The 10575-nt window shown below is 41.7% G+C and overlaps 1 long non-coding RNA gene across 1 annotated transcript; it reads left to right on the forward strand.

Annotated features, from left to right (window-relative positions):
• Nucleotides 1–85: 85 nt before the first annotated feature.
• LOC137229451 (uncharacterized) lies at nucleotides 86–1435 on the forward strand. The gene is made up of 2 exons (XR_010945687.1): nucleotides 86–923; nucleotides 1007–1435. It is a non-coding gene; the product is annotated as an uncharacterized lncRNA (long non-coding RNA).
• Nucleotides 1436–10575: the final 9140 nt, after the last annotated feature.

Consider the following 10575-nt stretch of genomic DNA (forward strand, 5'->3'; position numbering starts at 1 on the left):
CTGGGAGTGAGCGAGGACGGATAATCTGAAAGAATCACCAAGGTCACCCTGAACACCTCGGCATCTGCCGTAGGGTCGTTTCGTGAAGCCAGAGCGTAGGGGCCTGTTTTAAGCTACAGAAATTTAAGTGCACCTGGTAACAAGATGCCCCCAGGGGGCGGCCCTAGAGCCTCCTTCTATCCTAGGCCTGCGCCTTCGTAACGGTGCCACTCACCTTCTGCCCCAGCCCTCTTTCTCTATCTAATCGCTGTTATCCTTGCACTTCAAGCCCAAGAATGTGATCTTTCCACCCCACCCTGATGCCGTCTTCACCCTCTACCTCTTCCCCACCCACGCTTTCATTCCAGTTTAGCTAATCTCCATTTTTTCATCCCAGCCTCTTTAGTGTGCTCATCTTTCCTTATTTCTTTGAACTCTAAGTGGTGCCCAGTGCCAGTCATGGGACTCTGGGATGGTTTTTATCAAAACTATCTCTCAAGGCTGGCCCCCTTGGTAGTGTGTGTATCCTGAGTGTATATTTGAAGGAAGATCATTGATGAGGGGGACATTTGAGGCCAGTCCTCACTCCCTGGAACTCAGGCCTCTCCTCCCCTTGCTCACTGCCCACAGTCTCCTCAGACATGCCAGAGGTAATAGCTACAGAGTCCTGCATAATGCTCTGTACCTTCCAATTCTGAAAGTAAATCTCTTTCATCTTTTTGGATACCACCCTTTCTTTAAAAGAGAAAACCTGTGCAGCTATCAGCAGTACACCAGAAAAGGCACTGGATTGAGATTTAAGAGTTTCTTTGTGCCTTGTGTAAGGTGGTAACCACTCTGTTTTCTCACCCTCCAGCTAGTACCTACCTCCTAGGACTGTTGAGAAATGCTGAGTATGCCGATGAAGCGGTGCAGGGTGTATCACCCCAGGGGACGCTGCTTTGGTATATTGACTATCTTGAGTTGGGGGCACTTGCAAAACATCAAATACAAGAAAAATAATGACCTTCCTTCTTTTTCTTAAAAGCAGAAGATGAAATTCCTATATGAAAGATGTCCTCCCTAATATCAGAAGGAAAGTACTGTTCTTATCATCAAGGGGAGAAGTTAAGACCAAGAGAATTCTAAACAAACAGACCTTGTTAAAATAGTTCTTATCTTCCTTTAGCCTCCCCACATTGTTAAGTCACTTGTCCACAATTGCTTCTCTTTGTTCAACCCAATATAAAAGCTAATAAGTTTTGCCATTTATTTGGGTCTTCATTTCCTTATGAAGGCTCCTGTATCATGTAAAACAATATGAATTAGTATGCTTTTCTTGCATTAATCTATTTTTGTCAGTTTAATTTTTAGGCCCAACCAGGGACCCTAGGAGGGTGGAGGAAAACATTTTCTTCCCCTAAACTGAGAAAAAACTAAAAAATTAAAACGGTGTTGTGTTACAGGTGTCAGCGAAGTTTTTTGGTTTGTTTTGTTTTGTTTTCCCTAGTGACAGAGGGAAGAAAAGACACTAGAATTATTCTCTTCTAATACCTGAACACATGCATTCAACCACTCAAATATTTGGCCCATGGTAGGAGGAAGGTAATAAGGATGAGGAAAGGGAGAAGGGTTTTCTGCCCTGGACCTTACGTTATCTCCTTCAGAAGAGCAGACTTAAAAGCTGGAAGAGGGCTTCCCTGGTGGCGCAGTGGTTGGGAGTCCGCTTGCCGATGCAGGGGACGTGGGTTCGTGCCCTGGTCGGGGAGGATCCCACATGCCGCAGAGCGGCTGGGCCCGTGAGCCATGGCCGCTGTGCCTGCGCGTCCGGAGCCTGTGCTGTGCAACAGGAGAGGCCACAGCAGTGAGAGGCCCGCGTACAGCAAAAAAAAAAAGCTGGAAGAAACAACTAGGAAGCCCTGATGGCTGACCTCCCTACCTTAACCATGTATATTCACAGTCCCAAGCACTCTGTCATTGGTAAACTGGGGAAACCAGCAATAGGACCAACTTCTGAGGGTTTAAGATTTCCCCCTCTGAAAAAGTAGCCAGAGTATATTGTATATTATTTTAAATTGATAATGTTTTCAATTATTGCTTTATAAGTGGGAATATTTTCATGTAGGTTGTTTTCCAAATAAAAACAGTGTCCAAGTTATTGTGAACAATCCCTTTCCTCTAAAGTGTTCATGGATATTACTTTTTCCAACAAATATTGAGAGCTACATTGTACCAGAAACTCTTCTACATGTTGAGGATTCAAGAGTAAACAAAACAGATAAAATCCCTGACCCCACGAAGCTTACATTTTAGTCTGGAAGATAGACAATTATAAAGTTAGAAGGTGAAGGTGATAAGTGTATTAATTTGCTAGGGCCACAATAAAGTACCATGACCTGGGTGTTTTAGACAGTAATGTACTAGGTGATCTGGAGGCTAGAAGTCCCAGAACAAGGTGTTGGGAGGGTTAGTTCCTTTTGGGAGCTGGAAGGGGGAATCTGCTCCATGCCTCTCTCCTACATCCTAAAGGTTTGCTAGCAATCTTTGGCGTTCCTTGGCTTCGGCTGCATCACCCCAATCTCTGTCTTCATCTTCACGTGGTGTTCTCCCTGTGTGCATGTGTGCTTCTGTGTCCAAATTTCCCCTTTTTCTAAGGACACAGTCATATTGGATTAGGGTCCACCCTAGTGCCTTGATCTTAACTTGATCATCTACACAGACCCTATTTCCAAATAAAGTCTCATTCACAGGTAGTGGAGGTTAGGACTTCAACATGTTTTAGGGGGACACAATTCAACACATAACAATGTACAATGGAGAAAAACTAAATAGGGAAGAGAGAGAAAAACTAAAAAGCAATTTTTAGTAGGGTGGTCATTGCTTTATTCAAATTGAAGAAAAAATCTATTGAGGGTCTATCACATGGTAGCACTGAAGAGAGTAAAGATGGAGATGAATGAAATATGGTCCTTGGCCTGGGGGAGCTCACTGCAAGGAGTGGCTGCAAGGGTAGGAGAAGGGGCAGTCCATGCTGCATGGTCATATAAAGTAGTAATTCTAATTCTGTAAGACTGGCATAATTCTAGAGGCCAGAGGCAAAGTACTGTGTTACTGGTTATAGTACATTCATTGGCATTTGCGTATCCCAATATTTAACGTTTCGGAGGACTAGCCATGGGCATAGGCGACATTTGGGTGGGAACCCCAAATAGCTCATCAGGAGATCCAAATGATGATATGGAGTTGAGGAGGGGTCATTTATCATTGCAAGATATATAAAGGAACAGCCAGAGGGACCTAGGCTCTGAAGCAGAAAAAGCAGAGTGAAGAAGAGAGGAAGACTGACCTAAAATACTTGAAATTTGGAAGGCAGACAGGTACTCCCGGATCCCCACCCCTTCAATTCCCTAGCTCCAGCCAGTTATCCTCACTCCCTCTCACTTGGGAGCTTAGGCCTAGCCACACTTTATGTCTCCCCAGGCAAGGAGGATAAAAAGGACAGTACTTAATTCAAACGGTGCAATTATTTTTATTCCCAGTACCTATTACTCTAATTCTAGATTCTAATCTTGGGTTTCCTAAAATATCTCTCATCTCTGGCCCTTTGTTCCCAGTTTTCTAGCTTGTGTGCTGACCACCTGCTATTGGAGCAGCCTCTGCACCTAGCTCCTTCTATCAGTTGATTGTTTGTTCTAGATCGTGAAATACTTTCTGCTCGAATCCATAGCACTCATGTGCTTTATACTGCCTCGATCTTCCAGAATTACTGGATTGTAAGTACTTATTAGCTACTCTCATCCCGTACCTCCCGCAACCACTGACACACAGCTCCCTTCCGTGAGGTAGTGGTGGAAGCCCCTCGGTAGTGAAAATGACTTAGAATCAAATGACCTAGATGCTAGTCCCAGTGCTAACCTGGGGCAAGCCTCTTAGCCAATATGAGCCTTGCTTTTTGTTTTTTTTTTTCTTTTGGCCACGCCACAGGGCTTGTTGGATCTCAGTTCCCCGACCAGGGATTGAATCTGGGCCACAGCAGTGAAAACCTGGAATCCTAACTTAGGCCACCAGGGAACTCCCTGTTTTGTCTTTTAATAAATTTTGTTTTAGACAGTTTTAGATTTATAGAAAAACTGCAAAGATATTACAGAGTTTCCATATACCCTGTGCAATGGCCTGAATGTTTATGCCGCCACCCCCAAATTCATACGTTGAAACCCTAACCCTAAGGGAATGATAGTAGGAGGTGGGGCCTTTGGGAGGTGATTAAGTCATGAGGGTGGAGCCCTCATGAATGAGATTAGTGCCTTTTATAAAAGAGACCCCCCAAAGATCTCACACCCCTCTGCCATGTAACGATACAGTGAGAAAACAGTCATGTATGAGGAAGTCAGCTCTCACCAGACACTGAATGTGTTGGCACCTTAATCTTGGGCTTCCTAGCCTCCACAACTGTAAGAAATACATTTCTATTGTTTATAAGCCACCCGGTAGTTTATGGTATTTTTTTACAGCAGCCTGAACAGATTAAAACACCCAGAAATCAGTTTGGCTTATTGGCTTCTTACATTCGTATGGTAGGTTTGTTACAATTACTGAACTGATGTTGGTAGAGTATCATTAACTAAAACCTATGTTTATTCAGGTTTCCTTAGTTTTCTTTAGTTTTTACCTCATGTCCTTTTTTGTTCCAGGATCCCTCCAGGATGCCACATTACATTTAGTCATTATGTCTCATTCAGATCTTCTTGGCTGACAGTTTCTCCCTTTCCTAGTTTTTGATGACAAGGATATTTTTCATGAATTTTGAGTAGTACCAGTCATGTATTTTGTAGAATGTCCCTCAGTTGGGATTTGTCTTGATTAGACTGGGGTTATAGGTTTTTGTGAGGAAGACCACAGAGGTAAAATGCTATTTTCACCACATTATATCAAGGGTCATAGTATCAACATGACAACACCGTTGACGTAACATCATGATTGATATCGACCTTGATCATCTGGCTCAGGAAGTGTCAAGTTTTTTTCACTGTAAAGCAATTCTTTTCCCCTGTCGTAGGCTAAATTGTGTCCCCTCAAAATTCGTATGTTGAAGTTCTAACCCCCAATAACTCAGAACATAACTGTATTTTAAGATAGTGTCTTTAAAGAGGTAGTTAAGTTAAAATGAGGTCAATTGGACCTTAATTCAATATGACTGGTTTCCTTAGGAAAACAGATTAGGATACAGACATGTATACAAGGGGAAGACTGTGTGAGGACACAGGGAGAAGTTAGCCAACTGTCAGCCAAGGAGAGAGACCTCAGAAGAAACCAAAATAGATGACACCTTGGTTTTGGACTTCTAGCCTCCAGAATTGTGAGAAAATAAATTTCTGTTGTTTAAGCCACCCAGTCTATGGTATTTTGTCACGGCAGCCCTAGCAAACTAATTCGGGCCCCTTTCCATACACTTGAACACAGTCACCATATGCAGCCCACACTTAAGGAGTGGAGAGTTGTTCTCCAACTCCTTGAGGAGAGTACCTCCATAAACCAGGAATTCTTCTATGTGGGCAATTTGTCTCATCTCCCCCACTTATTCATTCATTCATTTATATCAGTATAGACTCATGGATATTTATTTTACACTTTGCATTATAATTGACTTTTTTTGGGGGGCTGCACCATGCAGCATGTGGGATCCTAGTTTCCCGACTGGGGATCGAACTCATGTCCCCTGCATTGGAAGGCGATTCTTAACCACTGGACCACTAGGGAAGTCCCTGCATTATAATCTAATACTGCTTTATTTTGCTGCTCAAATTGTTCAAGCTTTGGCCATTGGGAGATTTCAGTTGATACCTGTGTCCGTTTGACATACTGCCCCATCATTTTGTGTGTTTTGTTTTTTTATTTTTTAAGCACTTTCTTTTTAGCACTACAAGATTCTATCTTGTCTATTCCTTGCCACAGTCCTAGAATCAGCCATTTCTCCAGGGAGTCCTGGTTCATTTCATTGGAGAACAATATTAGAAGCTATGATCTGGGCCTTGTTGCTACTGGGGTATCATTGCTTCTAGGCCCTCTCCGCCACAGAGCAAGCAATTATGTGTACACTAACCTGTGTATGTACACATATCTAAAAATATTTCTGATGTAGCTCTCTATATTAAATCAAACAAGAGTTCATACTGATGTCTCCAACTCTGTATCTATTACCACATAGATTTCTTGCCTTGTCCCCTAGCTCACCTGTAAACTCTACCAGTGTGAGAAACCTGAGCCTTTTTTTTTTTTTAAAACAAGCAAAAACCAGACAACTTATATGTGTATTGTTGAGGGGTTCAAATCAGATAAATGAGAAAGTGTACTGGAAACTCGACAGTGCTCTACAATTTTAAGATATTATTAATCAAATTCTCAGTCCTATCTCTCCTCACATATTCACTCCCTGCCTTTGACTGCCTGGTTGTGCCATGTTGCAGGATCCAATGGAAGCTGAATAAAAACTGAGTGACTTCTAAAAGAGCATTTTGATGGGTCAGCCAGAAATGATGAATAGTTCAAAGATTAGCACTGTGTCAATTTATTGACTTACTTGGGTATAATACCGCTGTATAGTTTAAGATCCTCTTTTAATGCTTCCAGGCATGTCAAATCAAAATGAGTAAGGAAATCATAAGCTCCATGAAGTTCTTGCACCCTCAAGTAGACAACATTGCAATGCTGTATTGCAGAAGCACACGGGAAGGTATAATGGTCTCTTATCATATTTGTGCCTGTCTGTCATCTTTTCTCTATTTGGGGGAATTTTCTACACTAGTCCTGCCTCCTGATAGTTGCAAATTCCCTCCTCTTTTGCAGCTTGGATGCAGTCATATGACCTAAGCCACAAAGATCAGATTCATCTGCACAAGACTTAGGTTACAGAAGTGAGAAACATGGAGAAACAGGCTCTGCCCAGAACTTCCATTTGCCAATGAAGGTACTAGCAGAGGTAGCCAAGTTTGTAGGACAACAGTGGTCACATCAAAGTCGGGCTCCTGGCTTTCAGTGGTTGGTGGCAGGAGTGGTAGCAGCAGCAGCGGTAGCAGCAGCAGCATCCACATCAGGCCATTGCTGTAGCACGTTTCTGGGGTTGTTCCTAGATTTACATCAAGACTGTTTCTCCAGCCTTTCTAACAATTTTGTAAGTGACCTGATATCTTTCAGTGAATCCATTTTCGCTTAAATGAGCCAGTTATGAATTTGTGATTAAGAACCCTGACCATTATAGAGTGGTATATGGGATGAATGTGGTGAATGGGAATGGCTATATCTCAAGGGTATAGTTTCTTTCAGAAAATATTTATTGGGCACTTAAAACGGCCAGGCACTAGGCTAAGTGCTGGAGCAAAATAAGATAACTTTCCTGTAAGAAAGGATAAATGAACTCAATTAGAATGTATTGTGATTAAGTGCTAAAACAGTGTTATATGGAAATGGTTATTGTGTCTCAGAAAATGGAATAATTAACAATTATTAATTGTTAATTAATAATATTAACAATTAATATTCAGTTTTCACAAAGGTATGTTTGAATTAAGTTCTAAAATATAACTAGGAATGTATCAATAGATATCACGAACTAAGACAAAGCAAGCCACAGACTGGAGAAAGATGTTCATGACACATAAAACTATCCATGAAATTTTTTAAAAATAAAGAACTTCCACTTCTAGGGAAGTTCCCACTTCTGGGGAATATGACATAAGACACTGGCAAAAGGCAATGGTTGCCATATGCAATCTAGAAAATAATGGATTCAGTTCAGGAGGAGCAGCTGAGTCCCAAGGTGACGACTATGCATTAGGATAAGAAATCAACAAGGTCGGACTGAAGCAAGGAGACCTGCCTACAGGGGAGTTTTCTGGAGTAAAAGGATGACTCTATAGAATACTTCATGTGATGGGAGACATTAAAATAATTGTGGTTATGATAGAGGCCAAAAGGATGAAGGGAAAAAATAATCAGAAACACCAAGAAAAACAAAAAGCGATTTAAAAAATGAAATCATAGTATACACTGTGATCTGCAGTGAACTATATCAACCTATAAAGCTAAGAGGACTATTGATAATGATTATAAAATAGAATGCAAGTGTTATCAACCTTAATAAGGTAAGAACACAGATGACAAAGGCCAAGAGAAGGGAGGAGAGTCAAAAGGAAGGACAGTGGTGTTCATATTGTCATATTACACACTAGAGAGACAAGAAATACTGTTGACAGCCAATGGGATAAGAAATAATGGTGAAAATATATTAGACATTGTAAAGGAAGCCTATAGAGGAATCAAAAGTAGTGATATGATCCTAGAAAGAGGGTGGGAGGGAAGGGAGGTGGGAAATATAAGCTTAATCCTCATTTATCAGTCTTGAAAACTATTAATTTATGTTTAAAATTAAGAAATTAAGCAACAGTGGTATAAACATACTATTGAGAGGCATGGAGGCAACTACCAGAAGAAACACAAAACAGCTTGAATGTCTCCAGTGGTAGAGGAGCTAAACTTGCTGGTAGAGGCATATTTTGTGATTCTTAGCTTTTCACCATGTCCTTCTGTACTACTTGACTTTAGAATCATTACAAGTATACTTCTACCTTTTAAAAAAGTGAAGAGGAGCAGGAAAAGAAATCTAATAATTTAATTTAGAACCAGGTTTTGGTTCTACCATTCTTTTCCACATTTTTACCCCAACGACTGATGCCCCACAGAAGGCATTTGCTCCATTCAGTTCTCCTTAAAAAAATTTAAATTTTAAAAAACGTTGTGAATTCAAACAATGATCCCAACGAAACCACTTTTAAATTTCTAGATCCTTTCTGGATCTGTTAAGTACATACATGCTTTTACAAAGCTATAAAGAGTCCCTGGGTTTCAAAGCTCTACCCTCTTCTCTTCATACCCTCCAGGAAAATGACCTCAACCCCCCTCTTACAAGTAAGACTAAGGTCATTCAGTGACCACTCTCCTCTAGTATCTCTTTCCCCCACCTGCACTCTAGTCATTCATCCTCTGTTTAGAAGACATGCCAAGGCTAATCTCCTCACGCATGCTCTCAACCCCAGCTCTTGCCCTCTTGCCTCTTCTATATCTTTGGTTTTTCTCCCATGCTTTTGTTTTGCCTATCTGTAACCAAAATCAAATCTTTCCTACATTTAAAAGCAAAGCCAAAGACTGTATCTTCTTTTATGTACCTCAGAAATTCTCAAAAAATCACATCCTCTCCACTAACTCACCTTTAATCACTTATTGTTCTTTTTCTGTCCCTCTGTCCCAGGCCCATGCACACCTCTACTGAAACTGCTCTCTCCAAATGATCAGTGATACCAACTTCCAGTGGCCTTTTCTCAGGTGCCACTCTTCATTCTGCTGCACTCTACTCTGTAGACGACCATCCTCTTATTGAAGTTTTTCCTCCCTTTGCTTCTGTAGAACCAATCTCCCATAGGAATGTGAATATACTGCAAACAGCTGGCAATACTGTAACAGAATATACCCAGGATATTCTACTGAAGAAGTGAAAGGTTTGTGTTCTGTAACTTGTTAAGTGTGGTGTGACAGAAAGCTGCGCACTGGTGTGTCTGCTTCTGATCTTTATCCTAAAAATATGGCTGCCCTATAGTGATCATTTTTGCAGTAACTCAAGCAACTGGCACCTTACATCTATAGACAAAGTCATTAGGAATGTTAGCTTGTATAGTTGCAGGAAAGTGAGAGTCTACAAGACACTAACCAGCCCAAGTTATTGGTAATGGGGCAATAAAGAGCCTCAGAAACCAGATGCAGAATGTTTGCAAGGTTGTGATCACAAGCAAGAGTAGAGAAGCAGTGAACATTTAATACATCCTTGCCATGGAAAATCAGGCGCACCAATTTCAGTGATGTGAGGTTTATGAGAGCAAAGCTCCTTGACATTTCTCCTCATGCAGAGAAACAGAGTATAAAGGCCTACTGCAACGAAGGAAAGGTTAGACGTGACTGAATGGAGAATCATCATCTCTCTGCATCCATAACCTTAATCTGGTTTCTCACTTAATTTCCAACCCAATATTCCATTTCACTTTATTCATTCAACAAGCATGTAGTATGTATAAGCTGTTTCTAGGTGCTAGGGATGCAATAACGAATCAGACTTCATCTAAGGAAGTTAAATTTGATCCGACTTCAGAATGAAAAAGAGCTAGCCAAACTATGAAACAGGGGAAGTGTTTAATGGAAAAGAAACATGTTCAACAGGGGCAAAAGGATCTTGGATGTATGATTTCAGAATGGAAATGGGATGAGGCAGTGGGAATGGGTGGGACTGCAGCACGCACAAGGGAGCAGGAGTAGAAAGTTATGTGTTAGGGCTTCCCTGGTGGTGCAGTGGTCGAGAGTCCGCCTGCCGATGCAGGGGACACGGGTTCATGCCCCGGTCCGGGAAGATCCCACATGCCGCGGAGCGGCTGGGCCCGTGAGCCATGGCCGCTGAGCCTGTGCGTCCGGAGCCTGTGCTCCACAACGGGAGAGGCCGCAACAGTGAGAGGCCCGCGTACCGCAAAAAAACGAAAAAGAAAGAAAGTTACGTGTTAGAACTATAGCAGTTGTCCAGGT

This window comes from Pseudorca crassidens, chromosome 1, assembly GCF_039906515.1.
Source record: "Pseudorca crassidens isolate mPseCra1 chromosome 1, mPseCra1.hap1, whole genome shotgun sequence".
Classification (NCBI taxonomy): Eukaryota; Metazoa; Chordata; class Mammalia; order Artiodactyla; family Delphinidae; genus Pseudorca; species Pseudorca crassidens.